This window comes from Diadema antillarum, unplaced genomic scaffold (assembly GCF_040938485.1).
Source record: "Diadema antillarum isolate AM-2024a unplaced genomic scaffold, OU_Dant_1.0 seq00000700_RagTag, whole genome shotgun sequence".
Lineage (NCBI taxonomy): Eukaryota > Metazoa > Echinodermata > Echinoidea > Diadematoida > Diadematidae > Diadema > Diadema antillarum.
In genome coordinates this window covers 32,501-58,909 of record NW_027271605.1, presented here as the reverse complement: position 1 = coordinate 58,909, position 26,409 = coordinate 32,501, and the positions used below count along the sequence as shown (strand labels likewise).

Below are 26,409 nucleotides of genomic sequence, written 5' to 3'. Positions count from 1 at the left end.
TACGCAAGGATTTTTCAAGTCTTCTTTTTCTAACTCAGATTCGATCAATTCCCTCATAAAATCTAGACTGAGAATACAACGCCATTGCCTCTCAATCTCTACATTTAAGCAGTATCATCTTATCTTCTTCTGACCTAGATTGCGGGAGGAAAAGCACGTTTCACTGAATTTCAAAAGCGCTCCGACCAAACTCAGTCAGCAAGACCATGACCGAGGCAGTTGTTTATGACAGGAATGGCTAATGGCGTTGCCTAGATACGGGACGCGATGCCTGCATCAAACGGGTGGGCACAGTAAATATTAATCACCATTACACGAACGAAGCTGACCCATTTGTGCGCGAGTTACCACATCAACTAACCGTGGTCACTCAAGGACAAAGTCAAATAGACATACTGATTGTATGTCTTTGTATCATAACTTATATATATTTTAATCCTGAATAACGAGGGCATTTAACAATCAGAATGAAGCATCATCTCTCCCTCACTTTCTCTCTCTCTCTCCCACCCCACACACATACACTTACATACACAAATATATATACTGTATATATTTATATATTCGTATATATTCGTATACATATGTTATATACACTCGTTTTCGTCCTCATAATCCTCTCATACATGACTAAAACGAACCTGACTATAATTATGTTTGTGATATAACACTGCTGTTTGTGGTTTTGACTTTTGCGTCTGTCGCCCTGCGAGACTGTTCGAAGAACCTCAGAAAGGGCTGTTCGCTACAAGGATTACATGCAAGTTTACAAACAAACCATACATTTAAGTAGGAGTCATGATTCTGTGAATGATTGCGGCGATAAGCTGGTACTTAGTCCGCTTGTTGCTTTCTGAATACTATATAGAAAGATCTGTAACTGACAGCAGTGAATATGTAGACGAAAAGGCAGACTTATAATTGCTCTAGTAATAAGACAGTTCACGGTTTAGCTCATGGGCACATTGGTACAAATGACCTTTCTTTTTTCTCAATTGGTTAGGCACTTCACTCGTTTTTAAAGCAGCATGATGCATAATAAGCATGCCCACAATTTATGGAATTTACGTTCAAAAAAAAATGAACTTATGCAGAGTAGGTGACAAGAATGGTCTGTCAATTGACACTTCAGCAGGCATTCATTTCATTGTTTTTTGTTGACTGCATTTTCTACCAACATTGCTAGATACTAGGCTTGCTGTCAGGTGGATGTGCTAGTATAAGCACCATTTATAAGGGTTACATGAATAATCATTACATCAGGGATGCTTATCTCAGTGAATTAAAAAACCAACATGCCTGATTGTACAAATGACCTTTTTTCTGCTCATGCGCAAAGTGGAACTGTAAACTGGCTTATTATAACACTACATAATGAAAGCCGCTGTACCAATGATAACAAACACATAAATCATTCGCTTTTATATCATCTTTATCAGTCCTATAGGATTATTGTCGTCTTTTTAATGTCATGTAACTTCCATGGTTCTTTTTTTTTTAATTGAATGACTCTGGTCAACGACGTCACTTTATCACAATCTTTTTGGGTTTTTTTTTGCGGAACTGAAAGCTGTGATGAGAAGAAGTACTTCTACTTTCGCTGCTTCCTCTCCTCTACTTAATTGTCACTATACCTATAAAATAAGGCTACGTACCTCTTTCACGTGGAGCTGTGGTGATTTGAGACATTTATCAACTTTTTTAGAGGGTAACGAAAGTATGATGTCAAGAATTAATGCCACATTATAATAGCATAATTTCTCTTCAAACAAGAATACACTCCATGCAGCTGTACAAATTCGCTCTAATTAATAACTGCCCAAGACAGCTTTGTAGCGATAGGGAAAGTGAGAGCTGTCGTAGGATTAAAAGGCAATCCATTATTTACCATTTGCAGATGGAAAAAAAAAACAGCTCTAGTGCTTCGAAATAGTTCTAAAATGTGAGTTAGGGATAAAACAACCAATGTAAAATTGTTGATCACTCAATGATAATCAATGATACGTATTGTTATATATATACAAAATGTGGACCGTCTGTGAACAGTTACGGTTTGTCATTGTTTATTGAGAAAAATAGTGAGTTTCTCCTTATATCCTAGGCTTGAATGCGAAATTTATGAATTTACAAATGTTTTGTGATACTAGACTGATCTACTATATTCATATAATAATGTGATAACTGGAACATTTTTATACCACTGCTCCCAATGGTAAACAGAACCTATAAAGCGGTTAAATCTCGTTTGTAGTTCATAAAGACAAATAGATTTATATGAATTGGACTTTTCTTGGTGCAAAGGTCATACGTATAATATGCAAAGGTGACATTCTCATTCGGGCGTGGTGTAATGATATCAAAATCTCATATAAACATATTGGTAGACATGCACGAATACACACACTCTGTTCTGTGCCTATTTTCTTGGTTTTGTTTGTTAACATGTTTGCTTATCTATATTTGAATTTATTTCTCATCAACTTGTATGGATTTTCGTGGGAGGGACCCGCACATTACAGCCACTGCTCTTAAGTAGGAACCTCCGTTCCTCGCTGAACCCGTTTCAAACAACTACCTTTCAGCGTCGTACATGTATATATACGGGAAGCATACTTGCTTTTATTGCCGGTTGACTTCTACTTAGTATATCGTCAGCATATTCGCATACTTTGTTAATTTGCGCTGTTGAAAATAAGATGAACTTAGATTTGAATTTAATTGAATTGTATTTGTGATTATGCATAAACAATATACGTTCAATATAGAGATCAGACCACATTACTGCAAGGCAATATTACATGGTATTCTTGTTTACTCCCTGAATACATCTTGCAACCCAAAGCTGAGAAATATGATATAACCGCCCTTACGATTAGACATGTCCACTCCGGTGTCAAACGCACTAACACTGAGTATATCACATTCGGAAATCGATACGACTATTCACTTTCCGATTTCCATTCAAATCTCCCACCAGCGTGATCTATGGCGATTTCTATACAGGGAGTATGTGTTTCGGATGGCCATTAGCTATTGTGTAAACAATTGAAAATAAAACTGGAGAAAAGAACGGCAGGAAGAGATGTAGGTTTCAAGCAGAGCGGGGGATGATATTATGTGTATATAATACACTGATATAATACATGCATACATCACATACACACATCGTGTGCTTATGTATGATTATATACATATCCAATATTCATAATATGATGATATGAAGAGATGAAGACGACGTAAGGAGGAAGAATGCAGAAAAGAATACAGGAAAAAAAATGACGGTTGGAAGATATCGAGGAAGTGGGTTAGAAGTAAGGGGCAAGACCAGAATGATTCAGTTTCAGGATTAGATGTTGATAATAGTCCAAAGATCAAAGAGCAGTGTGTTGGGCAAAGATAGAACTCAAATCACCATATCATGGCAATATTTTGTGTCTAACTTCAGATTTAAGATTGACTAAAAATTAAGGTATGCCACTAGTTTCCCTGTTCAATTTTATTAGCCTAATCACCACCCACTTCAAATTATCATTGACGTTTAACAGAACAATTCTTTTGTCATTTTTTTATCTTGTATTATCAATAGCAACATGGAAAAAGTCTCCAAAATATTCATTTTCATTAGAAAGTTGAGCAAAATTGAAGACACACAGCATAGGCCCTATCATATAACTTTTAGTCAATCTTAAATTTTAAGTTAGACTTAAATTCTTCGTGAAACATCCCAGATATAGCAAGGGCGAAAACGTATTTTGCAGTGGTCCGAGACGTGTCAGAGGGATTCATAAGGTATAAACCTCCATTGTCCCGCAGAAATAAATAAAATATGAGACCAAAATGACAATTCGGACGTAGTTGGCAGCCTACAATACTGCGCCTTGTTGATTTCACACATTGTGTCTTCACTGTTTGGCGAGGCTTGAACGGTGTGCCTCCTGTCACGTACAACACCTGCCTGTCCCCATTCGTTTTCTCGACGGGAGATAATTTGCTTGCTTGAACTGAACTAAATGAGGCCGCTCTATCAATCATAAGCTATAGCAGCCGTCCTAACCAAGTCATATCAATATCCATCGTAAGTTTCAGTCCTCTGTTTCAGAATAATTAGCGTGAGTCAATTAATCTGAGCTCAAATTATACGACATGGTGCATCAACAAGACAATCTGTGTGTGTGTGTGTGTGTGTGTGTGTGTGTGTGTGTGTGTTCGGTATATTTGCATAAATGTAAACATGTAAAGGGTTCCAAATTGGATGATACATAACTAGGCTAAAGGGGGAATTGGGCGGCAGTTTTGCCTCATGAGTCATCGATTTAAGCCATCATTTAGAGCGACTGGGGTTACTTCCGTATTAGGGAAATTGCTGTACCTTAAACTGGCTACGATGTATTCAGTATACATTATACAGATGGACACAGATAGTCCACTCCTTGTTATATCACGGCTCTTTATACACCCACTTCTGATAGAATGGAATGAGGTTAGAGTTTACATGAGCTATGATCGTCTTCATTAATAGGACCGATGTAATGAAATTCAACAGGGAATGCAGGGAGTAAACACGAGGCTATTTCCAAGTTGTATTTGCCGCGAGGAGGTGTCAACGAACTTTCTCAGAAAAAAAAAGACACATCCTCACCACCTCCCACAAGCTGAGACAGATGACGCCTAATAAGCGCACGAAAGGGTTCAAGTACTTGTATTCTCATACAAACATTGTGAGTCTAATCCCATTCTCATGAATGTGAATACGAAATTATATTTGCATATCAAACAATAGACTTTAGAACAAATATGAAATTTCGGATCTACTGCAAATCTTGTGTTTTGCAATGTACTCTGCTTTTCTACACGCAGTTTTGATTTAGCAAATATGGTGAAGAGTTATGTCAAAGTACATGTTCCAGCTTATACAATGGATTGAGAAAAATGCTACCCATGTCCACAAAAGTATGGTAAAGTACCGTTGAACTTCACGGACTTAGTTCTACCGCTTGTTTGAAGCGAAGTTTTGTGATAAAGCTACCACGTTCCCAGCATCTTCGCGAAGATTATGTAACTTCGAGGATGCGGCAAAAAGCAAAAGCAAAAGCAAAAACAACACCATAAACAATACGAATATTAACACAATTAGATCACTTTATGGCCATTGCGCAGACTTTTTTATGTAATAATTTTTTGGGTTACTGCAATATTTACCCGATGTCATCATAATCATCATCATCATCATCATCATTGTTACCATCGGCATCATCATTCTATACGAGACGGGAATTTTTCAAAATGATTTCGCTGAGGGGAAATCAAGCTATAGTCGTCCAAGTATTATACTCTGAACATTTTTCTCGCGTTAGCCTTGGTATGAATATTGTAACATGCTTCTCTCTTTTGAAGGCTGGTAATACATCGGCAGTTGGTGAGAAAAGGGCAACGGGATGGGTGTGATACCGAGATACCCTTTCAGTATACCTCTTCCCTTGTATGTGTTTCAAGCCCAAAGATGTATAGTCATTCCGAAGGTTTTGTTCCTGTAACGACTCTGAAATATCGCCAGTGTGTCTGTAAATCTATAATTCAACACTTCCCACTACAAGCATCAGGAGGGAATCCACTTATACTGCTCTTCTAAGATAAGTGTTCTGCCCGGATGTGTTTATATACTGTCATAAATGCTTAATTGCTCTCAGTTGTTAAAGTCTGCCAATAAACACGAATACAATATATAACACAAACTCGAAAAAAAATAATACAAAATTAATGACATGACGCCTTCCAATCAGCAACGAGAAATTAAGTTGATGAGTGGCTCATTGACTGTAAAGTTCGACAGTCTGAGACTGGCAAGAGAGGGACAGGACAGAGAAGGAGATACAGACGTAGAGACAGACAAACAGAATTACTGTATATTCCCTAATTATGCATAGAATTCGGAAGATCAGAGTTAGCTAAGGCGGGGCAACTTAATTATTTGGTGCAACGGCAACATTTTGCCTTCTTTTTTATTACGTATATTAGGTACTTCGTTTATTCATTTATTGTATTCATGTATGCATATTAGTTATATTTTGATATACTACTAATTTCATATCTATTTATCTATCTACTTATCTATATATCTACCTATCCATCTATTCCTTTATCTATTCATTTATTCAATCACAATACTTTAGACAAGGTAAGGTCTCTTCCTGGATACACAGTCCGAAACTGGGAAGGAGTCACATAATGAAACTCATCTATAAAAGTATAAGTACCGGTAATGACGAATGTAATTGGCAAGTGGATTCGAGGAGAGAAAAATGATGTGAGACTTAGATTACTGTTGTTTTTGACATGGCCAGTTCTACATTATCAAGTTTTGCGGATGCGAAAGGGTGTCATTTCCACGGGGTACTGTCATAACATAAGATATTGCATATTAACCCCCGGCGCCAGCCAAAACAAACAAAATAGACAAAAATTTCCCAATGGACTTATCCTCTCGTGGTAAAATGTGAATACTTCTTATCTGCGATCTCCCGAACTCATGTATTCTATTATTGGTGTACAATAAGGATTCGGCAAAGGGGTTACCAGGGTAACAGCATGGCCAAATGATAATGATATATTCGACGTTAAGTAGGCTCCAAGCTTAGGAATGGCAAGAGACAAATTCACACATTTGTTCGCAAACAGCGTAAACTCGATTACAGGAGTGACGTATTCGAATTGCATTCCATACTGTATAATTGTTTTTGTTTTCTCCATGCCAACCATGCCAACAGCAAGATTCGACACAGGTGACAATGACAAAGGTGATTGTTCCACACAGGTGGTAATAACAAAAGATGATTGTTCGACACAGGTGACAATGTGAAAGGTAATTGTTACAAAAATCAAAGGCAAAATCCCCACAGAAAGCACGACTCTTGTTTCTTGTGTTTGTATGTTACAACTTGATGAATAGCTGAATATAGAGTTTTCTTCTTTTCTTCTTTTTCTTATAATGCACACGTATTCGTTTTTTGACTATTGATATTGATTTCAAGTTGTGAGTTTCATCGCATTTTGTATTCATGTTTGTTTCAATGCAATTACAAATGATTATAAATGATTACACATTTTACATTATGATATTTGCTTAGGGATCATTTTCAATAAGTCTACTTTGTGCTTCTCATGATTCCGCCACTGTCACATTTGATACCATTCTTATCTGTTTGTTTGTTTGTCCGTTTGTTTTTTTAATGCAAATTTTGTAAACCAATTATGAAAGTGGAAATAAATGAAATGAAAAATGAAAATGAAAACACACACACACACACACACACAAGAAAAAGGTTTGTGTTCAATCTGCACATGTAACTAGGCGTCATAAACTTTGTAGAAGCCAAAGAGGGCTTCGGGTTAAAAAAAATGGGATGAGAAGTGCAGGTTTAAGAAATCGAGAGGCAGCACTCTGATTTGATCATTGTTTGGTTTTTGTTTTCTTCTTTCATGCTTGCACATACCCGGGAACAGCGTGAAGCTGGGTAAAGCTGATGCCTTTCGTCATTGATAGAGAAAGTCGAATGTTTTCGTCCCTATTCCCTTCAGGAGGGTAATAACCTTTGGGTAGTCGTAGAGTAGATTTCCTCTCATGTATCATATAGGGTGAAATTAATTGTGAAATAGGTTTAAGTTCATAAGGCTTACGTTTATGTCACTTTACACCGAGGAGCTTCAACTTCTCCGGTTACCCTTCCGTTTGAGAATACACGTACAGCAGTCCTGGATCTTAAAGTCTTGGATCTTAAAGGAGATTTCAAGATGACTTTCAGACTTCTGCATTTAAACATCTATGAATTGGTTGGGCTGGGTTCAGACTGTCAGAATTTGTAGTGATTGGGATGAGGAATAAGAATGTTTCCATCATTCATTAATAGAGGGCAAAGAACGAAGATGAATACATAGCAGTTTCACATGAGAATGCATGACCGAGAGCTTAAGGTTGCAAAACAAAGGTTAAAAAAAAGCATTAAAAGTTTACACTGGTGAACTTATACCGCAATTTGTATCATAATGGAATTCCTGCTACATTTCTGAAATATGTGAGCTTCCTATGTCATTATCGTTGTTCCGCGTGATTTGTTTTTGGTTTTTCAGAGTAATGGTTAACAACTTTATCTGCTCAAGGACCATAACGAAGTACATAAATCTATACATGGCATTATCGATTTATGTACTACATAATATGAAATTATAAAATTGTTTAGAATGCCCCTTTAAGTCTGCTCCGATAGGCAGGAAACGCGCTCCGGCTCATTAGCATGGATTAGTATGGATCTGTGTCGATGGCCGGATTTTGGAAGCGAATGGGAATGCAGGTGGTTGAACATAACACCAAAATTGTGACATAGATATGGACGAATTGGAACAAAACTAAAAAAAAAAATATTTCTTGCATCATCAGCTCACTCCTCTTTCTGTCTCTCTTTCTCCCTCTCTCTCCTTCTCTCTATTCCCAAATAAGAGTTAATCTGAAAAGAAAGAGTCAAATTTTATGGAAGTTTTGAAATTGTAAAGTTCGCTATTTTTGAATATACAAATTAGTAAGTTGATGATGTCATCACCTCACAATTTTCCACTGATGGTGACAAACAAACTGACGAAAATTCATTTTTTTTTCACAAAAGTATAACAAATTAAAGGGGATGGCTAGTAACTGATCAGTGGGAATCAGTGGGAAAGCTGGGGGATGATTGCTCCAATCCTTGTGGGATTCATTTAAGAGTAGGCCCTACATTATGTGTCTATTGTTGTGTGAAAATTATTTGCGTCAGAACGGTCTCATATTCAAGTAATGTACAGTTTAATGCCCCGTCACTGTACAGGCATGCTAGCCTGGAAACATTAAACTGCACATTTCTTAAATATGAGACCATTCTGACGCAAATAATTTTCACACAACAATAGATATATAATATACTCTTAAATTAATCCCACAAGAATTGGAACAATCATCCCCAAGCTATCCCACTGATTCCCACCGATCAGTTACTCGCCATTCCCTTTAAGTTTTTCCTGGCTAAATACCAATCAATTGAAAATAATGATCAGTTAGCTTTAGTTGGGATTTGCGACTTGGGAATAACTGTGTTTGTGTATGTGCCTCTGTGTGTGTGTGTGTGTGCGTGCCCGTATGTGGGTGTAGGTGTGTTTGTATTTTGTTGTGTGCGCATGTATGTGTTGGTGTTCTATTGAGTGTCTGTGTCTGTGGCATTATGCTTGTCACGTTCGATAGCACTCTTAGCTATATTATTACCTCGCTGGCTACCGGCCCTATATAGATCCCTTCATCATACATCGATTGTACTAGAATCAAGACACGTGACGAGAAGAAGAGCGCAGCAATTTAACTCCTTCCAGTCCACTGTTCAAAAATGACGTTAACATCCTTTGCTCAAGTGATACAATCCGATTGTAATTCCCACACGAAAATTTTTCAAAATCTAATAATTTATTAGACTAATATCAGTATCGTGTGTTTGTGTGTGTGTGTGTGTGTGTGTGTGTGTGTGTGCGTGTGTTTGTGTTTTATGAAGATTTCGTTTAGAGTCCGAAATCGCATTTTCGAGTAAATCAAATCCGTTTGCGATAAGGATACGGTCTAGTTAGCAAGATGTGCAATTTATGGCTTGATAAATAACTGATTTGCAATATGTGAGACTGGCATATGCCTACATACTCAGGAGGAAAAAAAAATATCTGTGGACATTGCCCGAATTTATTTGTTTCCACGGGAAAGCATTTAAAGAAGTTTAGACGCAGCTTAATATATTGCAGTCTGATAAAACAGGGAGGGCCTTGCATAAAAGTGGTGACCCCAAATAACCCCACACTTTGCCAGGAATTTTTGAATTCTTGATATGTACATGCAGAGGGTTGGGGTTTTGCAAATAAAAGCAATCAAAGCCAAAGCAAAGGACCGCACGGTACAGCATCTGTGGATTGTCTATAGAAAGTGAGACGGAGCAAACTATATAAACCACTGTATTTGTTTACGGGAATTATGTGGGAGAGTGGGTTTTATCTGCTTTGCAAACATGGAGGAAAACATAGGAAAATGTGAGGGTTTTTTTGTTTGTTTATAGTTCCATGGTTTAAAGTTCGTGTGTCCTTTTTGCACCCTGAAAGTTAGCCTTTTGTCAAGGCCCTCTCGCTGTATGGTGAAGAGAGCCCAGCTGAGTGGTGTTTATACTCACATTACAGCGAGAGGGCCTTGACAAAAAGGCTACCTGAAAGTTAGATTCTTTTCATGGGGTGGTGTATAGTATAGAAGTAGGTAATTCAGACATTTCCTCAAACTGAAAACTTATTTGCAATCGAAAGGGAACAGTAAGATGGATTCTAGTGAATTTATCCGGATCCACTCCAATAATATTAGAAAAAAAAAATCAAACCGTTATTTTCCGTACAAAAGCGGAGCGTATCCTCGAGTGACATGGAGTTAGGGTTTTTTTTTTTTTCAAAATTTTGGGATGTGTTACCCCAAGATTTCATACGTGATATTGGGAGTCATTATTCTTCAACAATGCAAAATTTTGTGTTGTTTGGAAAAGGGGACGAGTGACCTTTTAACGTGTGACCATCTTTTTAACCACACTCTAGTGCACGTGCAGTTGCCGCCCCTTTGGACGCGTGCTACGTATGGACGCGGCGTGCATCGGCTACTTGTGCGTGGGACAACAACAGAGGTAATTAGCAGGAAATGGAATCATCCGCAATCATGCGAGCAGAATGAGAGTCTGTCATAATCAATAAGAGTCAGGCCAGTGGCCAGGAAAGACCCCGTTAAGTTTTATGTCCCCCAACATCGATTCGAGCAGTTGGAAATTTGCATGAACTCGTCACCGGAGTGCAGGGCACTCCAATACGGACGGGCGATCCCACGGACGGTCGCGAAAAACGTTATCATTATCCAACTCTGTTTATTTTTTTTTTTCAACTTCAAATCTTGTGTTCATGCACACAGACCGAAAGACACACAAGCACACAAACACACGTAATGCACATACAGTATTCGGTCACTCTACTCCCTCACACATGAAATACAAAATCGACTGTTTGCACATCAACATATACGGGATTGCCCTGACACTCATCCTATCCGAGATGGGTTGCAAATGTTTCACCATTGCTTTAAAGAAAAAAAAAAATATCAACAAATTTCTGAATGAATTATATTATGACGAAAAGGGAAGAGATAAATAAGTAAAAGGAAAACAATTTTAATTACACCTCCATTCCATTGCTGCATCGTCATTAAGAATTTCTGCATTTAATGACTTTTTTCTTCATCTCCATCTATCGAGGATTATCGTTGTATGTACGATGTACGCCCATCACAAAGACACTCTGAATGATTATTCTGTTCAGGTTGCGAAGAAGATAAATTGAATGCAGAAGCTATATCCTAACAGATTGGAAACTGCTACAGTAAAAATAAGAAATTATCGTTAGATGTGGGTCGTCGCGTCCAAAGGCACAGTGCAAAATCAAACGCAAACACAAATATTTTAGAACAATGGGAATTATTATGTCATATAAAGTATATACATTTTGTAAGCTTCATGTAAACTTTAACAAGAAGATCTTCATTTTTCTCTTCATGAGGAAGATGCAAAGGGAAGGACAGAAAGTACTCTGACTCTTATGGCAAAATGTCTTTATTGAACAGTATAGGGTTACTGGTGTGTACCAAAAGCAATTGCCTTTGTGTATGTCTGTGTGTATGTGTGGTGATTTTCAGACCTTACCAAGTTTCATTATAGGCGTGAGGCTCACGCCGTGGTCTTTCTCACACTCACAAGGCTGAAAAAAAGCTTTTACTCAAGCCTAAAACAAACAAACAAACAAACCTCAAAACACAAAACATGGATTTCCATCCGCCAGAAAAGTTGGTATCATCAGAATAAGTCAAAACATAATTATGAAGTGTAATGTACCAGATCGCACGCTCTATAAAGTTCCTAGCCGCAGATGATTTTTCAAACTCCCCAAACCCTATCCCGCGGACGCGTATGATAGCCCCACCTACAGCTGCTCTCTGATCATGGTATACTGGGTGTAGTCATTCTACTGTCTGTGTGAAACTGTGTTCACATTTCCATTCCTAACATGACAAAAAATACAACAATGACGGTTCTTTTCACTATTATTTATAAGAAAATGTAGGGAACAATGGGAAAATCTATAGGGTCAGATTGGCGACTATTGCACGGTAGCAAAGTCACAATGAAGTGCATTTATAAGCATGTAATATTAGATCAAAAGACACGTATATGCGCTCTCCACAACCATCCATAGTTCTAAATACGTGGTCGCACGCATGGTATATGCTTCATGTATCGACTCCAAGAAGCAAAGTGAATTCTGGCTTCGCATTACCACCCCCCCCCCCCCCTCTCGCCTTTACGAATATCCTTTTCGGATATACGCCATTTGTCATCAGCAGTCGGGGACTTTCGGGCGGGGAAAACAATCAGCAAAGGGGTCCACGTTTATTTTGTCCATGTGCCACGTGTTATTGTTGTCTGCGGGGTATTTCTGGCATCCCTAAGTAGTGGGTGAGGCCCATCTGTGGCAGTAGTTTGGAGAGCCAAGATAAACTTGTAGTACTGAACTTGGGAACCCAGACATTGACTTTGCAATGCACTTACTCGTCATAATAGGAAACTGAGAATTAAAACAGGGATAACCTGCTAAGATACCAAGAATAATTTTGTCTGTTCGCTACATGTAGGGCGTCATAGGTTGAAATCCAATAATAAATTTCATTGAACACTATCTGTAAAAGAGCGTGAGTGCAAATCAATGTGTTCGAATTATGAAAGCAACCAAAATAAATTGATTGAATGTATTTTTCATGACTCTTTGTTATGGCGTGGACAATAATCTAAGGACTAGGACGTCGATCGCCTGTAGTATCATTTGAGGGTACTTGCATGTGCCACAAAGAGCAGAGAATTATTTTAAATGCAGGGGTGTAGAAGCATTTCCTTTTCTTTAAATGGCGGTGGACAAGGTTGTTTTATTATAAATTCTTGCACTCAGTCTCAGGTATTTGATAGAAGAGATTAGCAATCCATTCCGGTATAATGTTGTTGCGTACATTATGCAGAGAAGCCATGCTAAGTGCATGCAAGGACAAACAAGTAAAGCTTCTAATTTTCCCCTGCCACAATCATTGTCATTAGTGATCCACTATAATTGATAACACTACAAAGAATTTCGTTTCATTCTAATGCCATGCACACATAATGCGAAATGACTGGACCATCAAAACAAAGGTCATGAAAAGTCCATTCATTTGTCTGTGTAATATATATTGTAATTGAACAGTACTGTTGTCGTGTGTGCTTTAGTGTGTTTCGTGTGTGTGTGTATTAGCTCGCAAGCATGAATCAGGCGGGGACGCATATCCAAGGCATGATTGTTTGTAATACCGTTACTGTATTTATGCTTATGCGCCCTGGCAGTTTTAATGCCCTTGTGAATTGGTATGAACACGTGTGGAACAATCTCCCCATGGTGGAGATGCTACAGTAACATGCGTTTCTACGAGGAAGTCATTGGTTAATGTCGTTACCCGTACCTGAAAATGCGTCCCACCTCCACAGGCTATAAATCAAGCTCACACCGTAGTAATAGATATAGCCGATACCATTGTACATGATGCTAGAAACTGAATCGAACTCTTCAGAAACTTCCGCAGCTCAGCATCAACAGTTACTTATGTTCATCTATAAAGGACCACATCGTGTCTTAAACAAAATTACTGTACATATAGGGCTGTAACTTATCATAATCTTTAGAAACAATTCACAAAAACTCAGGAGACTATACTGTTTGACTTGAAGGAGAGATAAAAAACAACAACAATAACAACGTTTGGAGGGTGTTTCTCCATTGTTTTGCCATTGTGTCCCAGGGCAAGTGTTTTCAATATAAGAAGACTGAACCAGCCATTTCTCTGAAAGCGCTTAGCATTATCGGTAGATGATAGTAATAAATCGGCTAACAATAATCATCCATGATTGTGGCATTAACAATGACTTAAAGGTCCAGTTGACATTTGGGAACAGTGATTTTAAAAATGTTCAAGATATCACATTTGATGCATATGCGTAGGTCTGTTGTATCACAAAACATCCTACCATATAAAATGTTCGCAATAAAGTCTAAAATATGAGGAGATATCAGTATTTTTCTCAATAAACCGTAACTGTAGACGGTTTAATCTGGAAGCATTCTTATTATAACTATTGTTCACATTTTGTGTATTCAATAATACTTAACATTGATTATATGGATTCAATTTTTTACAGTGGTTGTTTGTATCCCTAACTCACATTTTAGAACTATTTTAAAGCACTAATGCTGGGTTTATGTTTCATCTCCAAATGGTATAGCATGCCTTTAATCGACCAAAATATGAAAAGTGTGTGGACAGAAAAGAGAGGAATTACTGGAAGATGAGAGTTTTTCACTTGAATCAATGGATGTTTGCATACTGTTGTTGATGTTTAACGTTACCAAAATTGTATAATGATAATATGTTGCAGGATTGGATGGAAAGTAGACATTTGATTATGGAGGAAGATAATTAAAAGAGGAATGAGGTCAATGTTGATAATGAATTTATTTTCATTGATGTATGTACAGTATTTGATAAAGATTTGTTTCTTAGGAATGTATATAAAGCTCATCATTTGGTAGCAGCAAATAGGGAATTCAAGGTGAGAAGAGCGTTTTTAAGATTGGGATTTAGTGAAGAAATGAGTGGTAAAATGTATTGAATATAAATTATGTAGTTTTACCGTCATCATGCACGGAAGGATATAAATCGAGAATTGAATATGGATGTTGCGCAATTAAGGAATGAATTTTATTTACAGAATAAGATATATGGTAATGAAGGATAACATCTCCAAAACTTACATGTTAAACATTTATGAGGGTCATCAGTCACAGATATATACAGACACACAGACACGAATACATCAATGTATATATATATATATATATATATATATATATATATATTTATATATATATATATATGTGTGTGTGTGTGTGTGTGTGTATGTGTTTGAGTATGTACTAATATATATGTGTGTGTGTATGTGTTTGAGTATGTACTAAGTAAGCGCCCTTATTTGTTCCCTAATTATGTCAGCATGTTGGGTTATTAGCTGGAAACAAATAATAAATGCGGTCGTGTCGGGATAGTTTTATATCTACGCCAACGGCTAAATATAGGTGAGGTGATCAATCCATTGATGTATTGCAGTTGCTCTTACAATTTTTGTATATATTTCCGACACTCCAAAGGTGTCGACTAATTTAGCGACTAATTCATCTTGTTCACACATTCTCGGGCTCCGTATAATCGATCGAGGTGTCAAGGCCGTGATGATCAGTCAAATATGATAATTTAACGACAGGTCAAACAAGGCGAGAAGAAACCGTGTTTGCTCCCCTTCCAGCAATGAACAATGCCTGTTAACGATGTGTAGATAAATACGGCCGAAAAAGTCTATCAATCTATCATACGGACACTTCTTCTTGCATTTGACTCCAACCAGCCCGCAAACACCTGTGAAGTCATTAAGACTTATGGGTGGTAAAAACGTGGCAAATGGCACAATTTGAGGATGGTACTACGTGGTAAATGGCACCATTGCAGAAAGCATCTTTTCAAAATAAAACTTCTGTCGCTGGCAACAGAATAGGTCCAAATTGGACGACCGTAACAGATAAACACACACACACACACACACACACACACACACACACACACACACACTTTTTTTGTTTTCAGTGATCTTTTTATTAATTCCATTTCCTTTGAGAATATAACAATTCAAAAACAAATTACACACATTCTACATAACATCTGTCATAAATCATGTAGATATTCCTACAGTTATGAGACATAATCCATAATCCATAAAACAAGAATAATCATTCAATTCATTGTAAGGCAGATATCAAACAGAAGAGAGGAAATAGAATGAATTATCCGATCATTCCTTTTTAACTACAAAACAAACAAGCAGAATTCATATATGCAATTGTGAGCAATTTAGCCAAACACTAAAAAAACAGGAAATGAAATTTCTATTATATCAAAAGAACGATGACAACAACAACATAAACCACCCTCATTCCCACCTTTCCACCATACCCAACCCTCAACTACTCATAACTTTTAACTTTAAACCCTCCCCCCCCCAAAAAAAAGTCCTTCTCATCTCTAAACCACCTCCCCACCCTCTACACCACATCCACCTCCTTACCCGAGACAGAAAGTCCCTCTCATCCACCTCTCATCTCATCCACCTTCCACCTCATCCACCTCTCATCTCATCCACCTTCCATCCACCCACCCATTTACACACCTACCCTACACACACATCCGCTTAAACACACACACACACACACACATCCACTTAAACACACTTCCACACCCCCTGCACACACATTCACTCACCACAACACACAGTTATTTCTGCTCGCATTCAGAACATAATTATGCTAATTATGCTTACGATATATGCTGCATACACACAATACATGCATGCACATACACATATCATACACACAATATACATATCCACATACCTGCATATATATTTTATATACACAATACTTATCTCTGAACTCAAAAATATCTAAAGAAAAGAAGTCGGTAATCAAACACACACAAAAGGGGAGAAGTACGGGTGCATAAATAAACTAATCCTTTACAATTTTTTTAAACATTCCCATTTCAGCAAATGCAAACCCGGTTTATTTCTTCTTATGGCAATATCATTCTCTTCCTTTCGACATGTCATTAATGCCTTTTTTAATTCTACCAATGTCGGTGTTATTAACTGTGACCTCGCTTTATATAACATATGTTTAACTATAAGAATAAGAGTGTTGTACAGTTTGATTCTGTGAGAAGTTCCTCCTAAACCAATATGTATATCCCGCCAAGCTAAATTACGTAACTCTTCTAACTGAAAGTACTCAATGAAATCATGCCATAAAGATTTAACTTTTTCACAGTTCCAAAGTAAATGCGAGTAAGTTTCAGAGCTTTTTCCACAAAAGGAACATAAATTATCAGCCACAAAACCAAATTTTAGGAGCTGTTCCTTAGTATAAATTGCCCCGTGTAATAACTTATATTCAAATTCTCTTAAATCTCCAATTAGAGTTGAACTTCTGGGCCTTATAAAAATATCTCTCATACTTTTATCAGCGAAAACAAATTTTTGGTGTCCATCTCTAATTTCTAAACAGTAAGACTGCTTTAAAAGAGACACGAAATGTGAATAAAATAAATAAAATGTGAACGAAATGTGAACACACACACCACACACACGCGCACACACACACACACACACACACACTTTATCAGAACGGAATACAGTGTTCTTGCCGTTTTACAAATACCTATTGAAAATGGTCTGTTCAAGCGTTCTCTATATTAGTAACAATTAATGTTGCGACATGTAGTTCATCCAGGTCGCCAGTAATGAGAGATGCAACTGTCCTATTCCCTCTACACCAAACTGTTGTCCCAGTGGCCAAAAAACAAAAGAGCATCCGGAACACTCACTCACACGTTATTCTTGATGAGATTTTAACAGAGATCCTACAGGATCTTTGACTTTAACCTATTGAAGCTGAATGTTATTAACAGTCGAGAATCAATGTATGGGTCGTGGTGTTAGCAGCCATAATTCATTTACACGCGGTTGAGCTTTTGCTTTTCGCGCAGGTGTTAGAAAAGGGGCTTTAATTGCGCGCCACAACATTGGCCCAGGTTGACCAAGCCAGATCCAGCAAGAGTTATCTTCTTGAACCATTAATACTGTTTTTCTAAAATCATGTTTTGTACTCATTGTGTGTGTGTGTGTGTGTGTGTGTGTGTGTGTGTGATATACATGTATTGTGTGTGTAAGACAGAGAGAGAGAGAGAGAGAGAGGGAGAGAGAGAGATAATTGTGTTGGGATGAGATATCGAACAGACACTGACTTCATGGCTCCAAAGTGATTCACATTAATTTCATGGTGACATTATTTTCATCCTGTATTTTTTTTTTGTTTACTATCCTATGTATTTCAGTGCATTCAGGCCGATTTATGTAAAATGTCCACAATCCAGCCTGTGGGCTGCAACGGATGTTATTTAATTAAATACCTTTCAATTCAATTCAATCCTTATCATCCTCATCATTATAATTATGGATCATTGTAACTGTGTTTCTCTTAACGCTGGGGTGTAACATTCTTACACGCTTAAAGGGAGGCAGTCCTGAGAATTTTCACTCTATGATAATTAAGAAGAGTAAAAAAATAACCTTTCACCAAATTATACACGTGGAAAGCAAACACTGTCTCTGTACGCGATTTTTTAATAATTCCTGCAAGCGATCGTGTAAGAGCCTGCAAAAAGGTGCAACGTCATTGATGCCCTACCCACTAAGTTGACAGCCGTGCTTCAGAAAACCAATTTAAGTGTTCAAATAATCATATCTGATTTTGTCATAAAATGTGATAATATTTGGTTTTATTATTTCAAACAAAATATGTCAAGCTTATTTATATATATCATCAAAATAAAAATAAATAGTAAATATGAATTTATGATTAACTAGGGAGCTTACGCATGAAGACCAGAACACGGCTGGGAGGAGTTGTGCCTCGGTGACGTCTGACTCTCCGCCAAGACGTACTCATTAGCATATTCACCATGCAGATTCACACTTTTTCAATCAAAATTTGCGAGCTTATTTGTTGATTTGAAAGTTTATTTTTGGTGAAAGTAGTTCATTCGAGGTACCAACAACAACATTTTTTTTTGAAATTCGTGAGGACTGCCTCACTTTAATAGTCAAAATGAATAAGAAGAACCACATTCTTTCTCTCCAGTAAACCTGGTGGCAGTTTAAGATGGTAGGTGACGCACGTCAATGAGATAATCCTGACAGCAAAATATACATGTACTGTTGCGTGACACCATTTGATGGAAATTTGAAAACTTGGTTGTTGTGTGTAAACGTGAGCGACTAATTCAGGATTAAAAATTTGATGGAATGAAGGAAACGTGTGTTGAACCAAGGGCAACGTTATTTTGAATGTGCATGCAAGAATTGTGATCGTTTTTTTTTTCTTATTTATATACTTCCAGACAGTGGTAGGGAATCAATAACACAGACTCATCATCACGATCAATCACATGGTCTATCGCGACGTTACGCAAACATGATTCCAACGATACTGCCGTAATTAGACGGTGTTTGAACGATGACATCGTCTCCGAGACCTGACGCTGATGAAGCACCATCTCTATACCCCTTGTGCCACCCACTAGTGTTTGAATTTGAAACAGCACGGTGTGCTCATGGTCCATGTATAGATATAACATGCAAACAAAATGAGCTACATTTCACCAGATGTAATCAATCGATTGTCTAGGACATATGAGGGCATGAATAATGGACCAAGCTTGGAGTATTAGCGAGTCGCATTAAAGCTTGCAGAATGGTTTCAAGCGACTCCTGCAAAGCTACTGACCTCAAACACGGCATTGCTATATATACAAGTACGTGTGGTGTGCAAACTAGTGATAACTCCCCTGTAATATACCCTGCTATTGCAATCAATAAGTGATCCTATACAGAACAGCGTAAGATACTGTGTCATTCAAATCTAACGAATACTACTGATATCCTTTTGAATTCATGTCTTTCTTTCTTTACCGCGCTCACGTCTTCCAGGTCTGTTGTGTCTGAATATTATAAGTCAGTTCGGGGATAGCACATGTTCACATGGGTACAAATGACCTTAAATATTTTCTCAGTTGCTTAGGCACGTCACTCGATTCAAAGCGAAATAATGCACCAGCTTGTCCAACATAGCAATGTATTTATGGAACTCAAATTCAAACAAAGAATGAACCTGCGTAGATCAAGTGATCAGAATGGTTCGCTAATCAACACTTTGGGAAGCTTTCATTTCATTGTGCTATTTTAAATACATAACCGTTTTTTGTTTTTGTTTTTTGTTTTGTTTTGTTTTGTTTTGTTGCTTTTTTTTTGGGGGGGGGGGTTACATTGCCAAATACCAGGCTTGCTGTCAGCTGGATGTACTGGCAGGCATCATTAATAAGGATAACAAGAATAATCATTGCATCACAGATGCTTATTTCAGTGAATTTAAAAATCAACCCGTCTCTCAGTACTTAATGACCTTTTTCTGCTCATGCTCAAACTGGAACCCCGAACTGGCTTATTCCTTTGTATCAACACTGACTCTGCATGGAGAATACCTCAGGCAACTTTCTGATTTTCATTTTTCATTGTTACGAGCTACTTTGATGCTTATTGTAATATGCAGGGAACACAAGGCCATGGAAATGAGCGACAGACATTACTGCGTACCTTTCATGCTCAGAATTATTGATATACCAAATTAATTTTGTTTATCAATGCAAGCTTTCTAAAGCGCTGTTAACCGTAGGTGATTTAATAAATGAAATCAATCCCTTCTGATATCAGCGAGTGATAGGTCAGGGCTAAAACTGTGTGCCTTCATGTACGTGTTAAGATGGACTGAATACCTATTGCTACATTATATAAATTGGATAGAAATATATCCCGTAGTGATTTCTTAAAGCGCTTTACGTGATTACACGTATTTCCAACTATTTCATAAATGTTGGTATGTTTGCCATTCTATAGATGTACTATTTGGAATATTATGTCACTGTTAATGACGACATTTTCTAAATCAAAATTATTATATAGTATCTCAGTACACTTTTTGTGAGCTATAACACTACATGTATTTACTTCAGGGCTAAGCCCCTCAGTGAATAGTACTATTTTGGAGTTACCTCTTTCCATACCTATAGTTTTAACCAGAAAATCTCAGGGCAGAGTAACCTTTATGTAATATATTACGCAAAGCGTTTTGATGCAACTCTCTATCACCATGGCATGATCATGCGCATTAAGATATCGGGTTAATGATGGAAAAGGCGGTGTCCATCTTCATTGAAGTTGTTCTGCACGGGCTTCCAAACTCGCGAACAGAATAATTTCAGCGTTCTGCACAGCGTAACACATAATAATCAAAGACATGCTGTCCCGTTACAAGACTGCCTTCTGTATCGTAAAATGCATTCTCCTATTCATCTACAGCTTTGGGCACCCGGCATTTTGAAGAAAACAATAGTGATATTTTCCTTTATTGAACGTCAAATTACAGTTAATCATTAATGTCCATTATTTCCAAAGTCGTTTCCTGCTTTTCTGTAAAAGAGAAGCAGAAACTGACGTTGGAGAGACCTGCAAATTTACTAACTGACCAGCAGCTGAGTACACTTTATCCGGGGTTGCCCCATCATTCACGAGTTACAAAGTTTGTATGTACGCTTTATGGTCAAGAAATACTCACTCCAGACTACGCATCTGACTGGTAAATTGTTGTTTCTGTTTTATATCACTGTACATAATTGGGTCTATCATTAATGGATACAATAGCAGCAGTATAAAACGATATCGTATAGAATTGCGGTTTGATGTAATGACATTAGTTAAATGAACAGGAGGTATAGATATCTATCACGGTTGCAACCGCATCGACCCTGCCTGAACGACTATCTGCTATAACCTCACCAGGTGCTTCCCTTGAGTAATTTTTGTAGACAGGAATGATACTTTTTGTTGATAACAACAAATAGTAATCGAAAATACAAAAAGATCGTGACTTTTGTTGCTCCTGCATTTTAACAGTTACGGCGACAATTCTCCGTTTTCTTCCTCAAATCAACAGTTGTTTCGAGAGTTGGTGATATATACATGTACAATACACACTGTAAGAGTGCGAGTGCTGTGTATACTATAACAATAAATGTGTTTTAAACTGACATCATCGCAAAGAAATACACGAGCATCTATATAGTATGCGTGATGATTTATAGGCAACGAGGTCGGAGATCCCACAGGAGGTCGAGAGGGAGATCAAGAGTAAGATGAAACTTCATGTCGATCTGGTGGATGAGTAATGTTTTTCTCTCTCGACGATGCACTACATGATACATGATGAAAAATGCAAATTATATCTCTCGGTTGGGCTCGTTTGCTCATAGGAGTGTGACTGATCGCTCTCGTGAAGTTAAAACGGTGAGTAAAGTTGGAGATTTCCTGCCGCCTGGTTTGTGCTACCATGTGCAACAAACGCAGGGTTCCCTTGAGTAAGAGCCGCGCAGAACACCTTGTCTGTTTTTACACCCATATAATACTGGTATTTTGCTTCGGCAGCTAACGACCACTTTCCTAAGAGGTTTCAGAATGCAAACGAACGGTTCCGCTTTTGGTCGCAGGGAATCCTTTGAAAGGACTGCAGACTGCAGATTGCTTTACCGAATGTGAAATTATGGTGAAAGGAAAGACAGAATGCACGCGAGATATATACAGTGCATTCGTCGATCCTGGAGTCTCATCTCAGCTTTCGCCTTAATCACTGCACACTCTCGATCAGACGGCACGAGATCACACCACTAATAGAGTGCTTAACATGTTATAACCCTGCTGGAGGGAACACAGTGTCCCATAATGCACAATCACTGTGAACACAGTGTGAAGTCCTTTCGCACTATCAAATTCGAGCATTTTAACATCATTAACAGCGAATTGTGAATCACCGATTCAGTGTGAAACACAACCTTACTTTGTGAACTCTCTGTGAAAAAACAAAACAAAAACAAAACACACACACACACACACACCACAATGTGACATCTAAATTTCCTTGCTGTTAAATTTGAATGTTTTCACACAGTCGATATGCCTATAATATCACAATTGTGAACACAGGTATAGTATTGTGAAAACACTGTGAGACACTGTGTTGTTTTCAGCAGGGAAGAAGCCTTAACCTTATAAAGCCCAAGGGGGGGGGGGGGAGGGCACATTGTGCCCCTTACCATATTTTCATTTTCAGCCCAAAACCCCATTCAAAATTGTGTGCTGAAATGTCGAGGGATGAATCTGGCTAAAGAGACTTTCTGCTCTATTCACCTCAGCAAACATTTAAGGACGAAACATATTAAAAGTTTTACAGCATAATCATAAATCTGGACTTGTGTTCGCGTCAGATACCCAACAAATTTCAAATAAAGAACGAAGAAGGAAATGAGAAAGGAGAAGAATGCCAATATACTATTCATTGTAACGGATTTTCTTTTTTTTTAATCTATGTTTGCAGCAAGCTGTCGATGAAGCAGGTGTACTATGGACGATTAATCTGCATGTCTCCTGCCACAAAGTTGAAGGTATACTGCTTTTGAGTCCACTATCATGACCATATGTAAAGGCGATCCATAGGCCTCTTCCCCATAAAACACGAAGCTACTAAAGGCAGTCGTCCGTATGAATACGTGTAATCATGACCGCAGAATGCAAAAATCATGGATCTCTATTTCTCTCTTTCTCTCCCTCCCCTCCATGCACTACACACAAAATTATTCGCTCCTAGTATGCAAAATTGTGCATGTTAATCTCTGAACTCTGTTCGATTTAAAAATGTCTGCATGTTTACTTTGCTGTTGTTGCAATAATAGCATGCTGGCAAGGGGGTCAAAGGTAATTCAGAATTATCACTCTAATGGAAGATACAATACACGACGCGAGCACACTGTATACAATAATCATCTTTATGTTTGAAATACGTATTGAACTGCTGCTTGTACCTAGTTATATAGGTGTGATCTGGATAGGTTTGGCATGTGAAGGTAAATCAGGCCTGGCCCAGAAGATTAGTCATACTGTTCATTGACGATATTTTGGCACAGTTATCTATAGCGAGACTATCAGTACACCCATGAACAGGGGAAATACGCGTTACTGTCAATGACTTTAATGTTTATATAAATATGGATTTTTGATACCACCATTCTTTATTATACGCAAAAATAGATACAAAACATCATTCTTGGTACAGTTTTTGTGTAGAATAGCTGGAAAGAGATACAGCTGTTTTCACTGCTCAGATTAAAACGACAAATTTTCATTTTCGCTGTGATAATTGACTTCGTCGCACGCGTGCATGTCTGCATGGTCATACGCCGAATAAAACAATAGTTCTGATGACCTAAAAATAAACCCTTGTTAAAAACTCACAAAATGAGTTTCCTAGAGAATCATTCCAAAACGGAAGAATAATTCCACATTGAGGCAGAGAGCCAAGAAAAAGACTTCATACCCACGTTGAATTAATGCGAAATCGAGGAAGAAGTTTCTTGGCAGTTATAGTGAGCGGAAGGAATAATCGGACTCCATCCAACAATTTAGCATGCACTCAAACGGAACTATGAACGTTGGCATTGAGAGAATTTGAAGGAGTTTAAGCTTAAAAAAAGAACCATGAACTATCTTCAATCCTTCCTCACTGGGAGATTATACACTTTGCCCAATTACATCCTCCTCACGCACAGGGCGGTCTTAATTTTACTGCTGCATCAATTATACATTAATCTCCGCAGAAACGCGCAGCGCATGATATTACACAGACGTGTGGATATTATCAGTCATCTTATTTCGTTTGTGGCCTCTTCATAAACCTGTGTATAGAATGAAAATTGTCTCAGATGTAATCTAGGCAGATTTGGCGTATGTGTTCGTATCGCTCGTCACGATCTGTTTGCGGATTTTGAGGGACGTTGCTCGGGCGAAATTTGGCGTAGATACGAGGATCTATCACAAGAGTTTGCTGTAATCGATATGCCTAGAAACACCGCCGCTATGCTCGTACCCGATACTTAAACCCATCTTTCTTGACCTATACACATCGGGGAAAAAAATCAACATATCATAAACAAAACAAAACTAACAAAAACTCAGCCACTGAATAGTTGGGTTGCATGGTGCTTTGTGAACGTGGTTCACTGAATTGCCTGAAATAGAACAGGAAGTTAATTAAAGCACCGACAGACGAGTTTCATACACCAATTAAAGGGAACTTGAGGGCACAACGGGCTATTTTGGAGTACATTAGTATATAGGACAATGTCGAATTGAATGCATGCTTTTAAAATCATTATCATGATATTGTACAGTGCATTTTTATCCCTTCTATAAAGCAACGACGTACATAAAATTGGTTAGGTAAGGATTTTAATGCTATTGTTAAATAATAGTATAGTGTGTAATGGAGTGCATTTCGTGCGGGTCGGCAAATATTGCGTTGTCCACATCCTGACCAACAACACTACTGTGAGGGAGAAGCTGTAGAAATGATGCAGCTTTAATACAGTTAGGTCTACAGCGGATTTCTGTACTGCACCGCGTACTAAGTAAATTGTTTACACGTATACGTTCTTGCGTGAGGAATATTAGCGGTAAGGTGACGTTGCTGTGCAAATAGTATACACTCAATCTGATCTCGGAGGGCTTCGGGGGAGGTATAGAAGGCTTTTCTCTTGTCCACTAACCTTCATTGTGCCATGATCTTGTTTACTCGCCTCATACACGGGGGTATGCCATGTCCACGTTGACTAGCAATCGGCTTATACAGTTATAGCTATACCTTTTAGTAACTTTAGGCAACCCTCTTGGCATTAGATTCTAGATATAGGCATAATTATAATATATTCATGTTATCAGTATAAATATCCTGCAAAAAGTGAGATATAATGCCAGAACTGTTCATATTTTTTGATATACCAAGCACAATCTGCACCTGCATTTGTCAAGTCGTGTAAACATATACTGTACAATGAACATTATTTTTATCATAGGAAATTTGTCAACATGCATCTTGTGGTTTTTTCTCATTCGCTTTCTTGCGTGTCATTTCCTTGTATAACTATATTCACACTGTTATTCTATATCTCGAAATCGCAACACAAGTGTTATGTAGGCCTACATTTTTTTTAAAGTTTATGTAACTTCTTGGGACATGCCCTCATACCAGATAGCTGTTTGTAAACTATCATGGACATGTACTGCGTGAGAATGCATTTCTGTATTTTGACAAATCTGATTGGAATAACTGTATACCGAATTGAAGGGGATTAATAAAAAAAAAACTTTCTTATCTTATTTCATTGATACAGCCACCCCAACAAATTTTGCTTCACCACTCTATACTATAAACCCTACCCTTGTTTGCCATGAAAATTATACGCACGGATGCACGTATATTTCGCAAGGCGGTCCCACAAGGAATGCATACAATTGTATTTCTCTTTCGTCACAATATCTCATACAAATACATAAATATATATACATACATATCATATTATATATATATATATATATATATGTGATAAAAACCTAAAATGGCATTATAGACTATGAACGCTTTATCCTGGCGAGGAAAGCG

The 26,409-nt window shown here is 37.8% G+C and overlaps 1 protein-coding gene across 1 annotated transcript in view; it reads right to left on the bottom strand.

Moving 5' to 3' along the window:
• Positions 1 to 26,409, bottom strand: part of LOC139737702 (sialate:O-sulfotransferase 2-like) — an 82,615-nt gene that overhangs the window by 54,815 nt on the left and 1,391 nt on the right. The window lies entirely within an intron of this gene.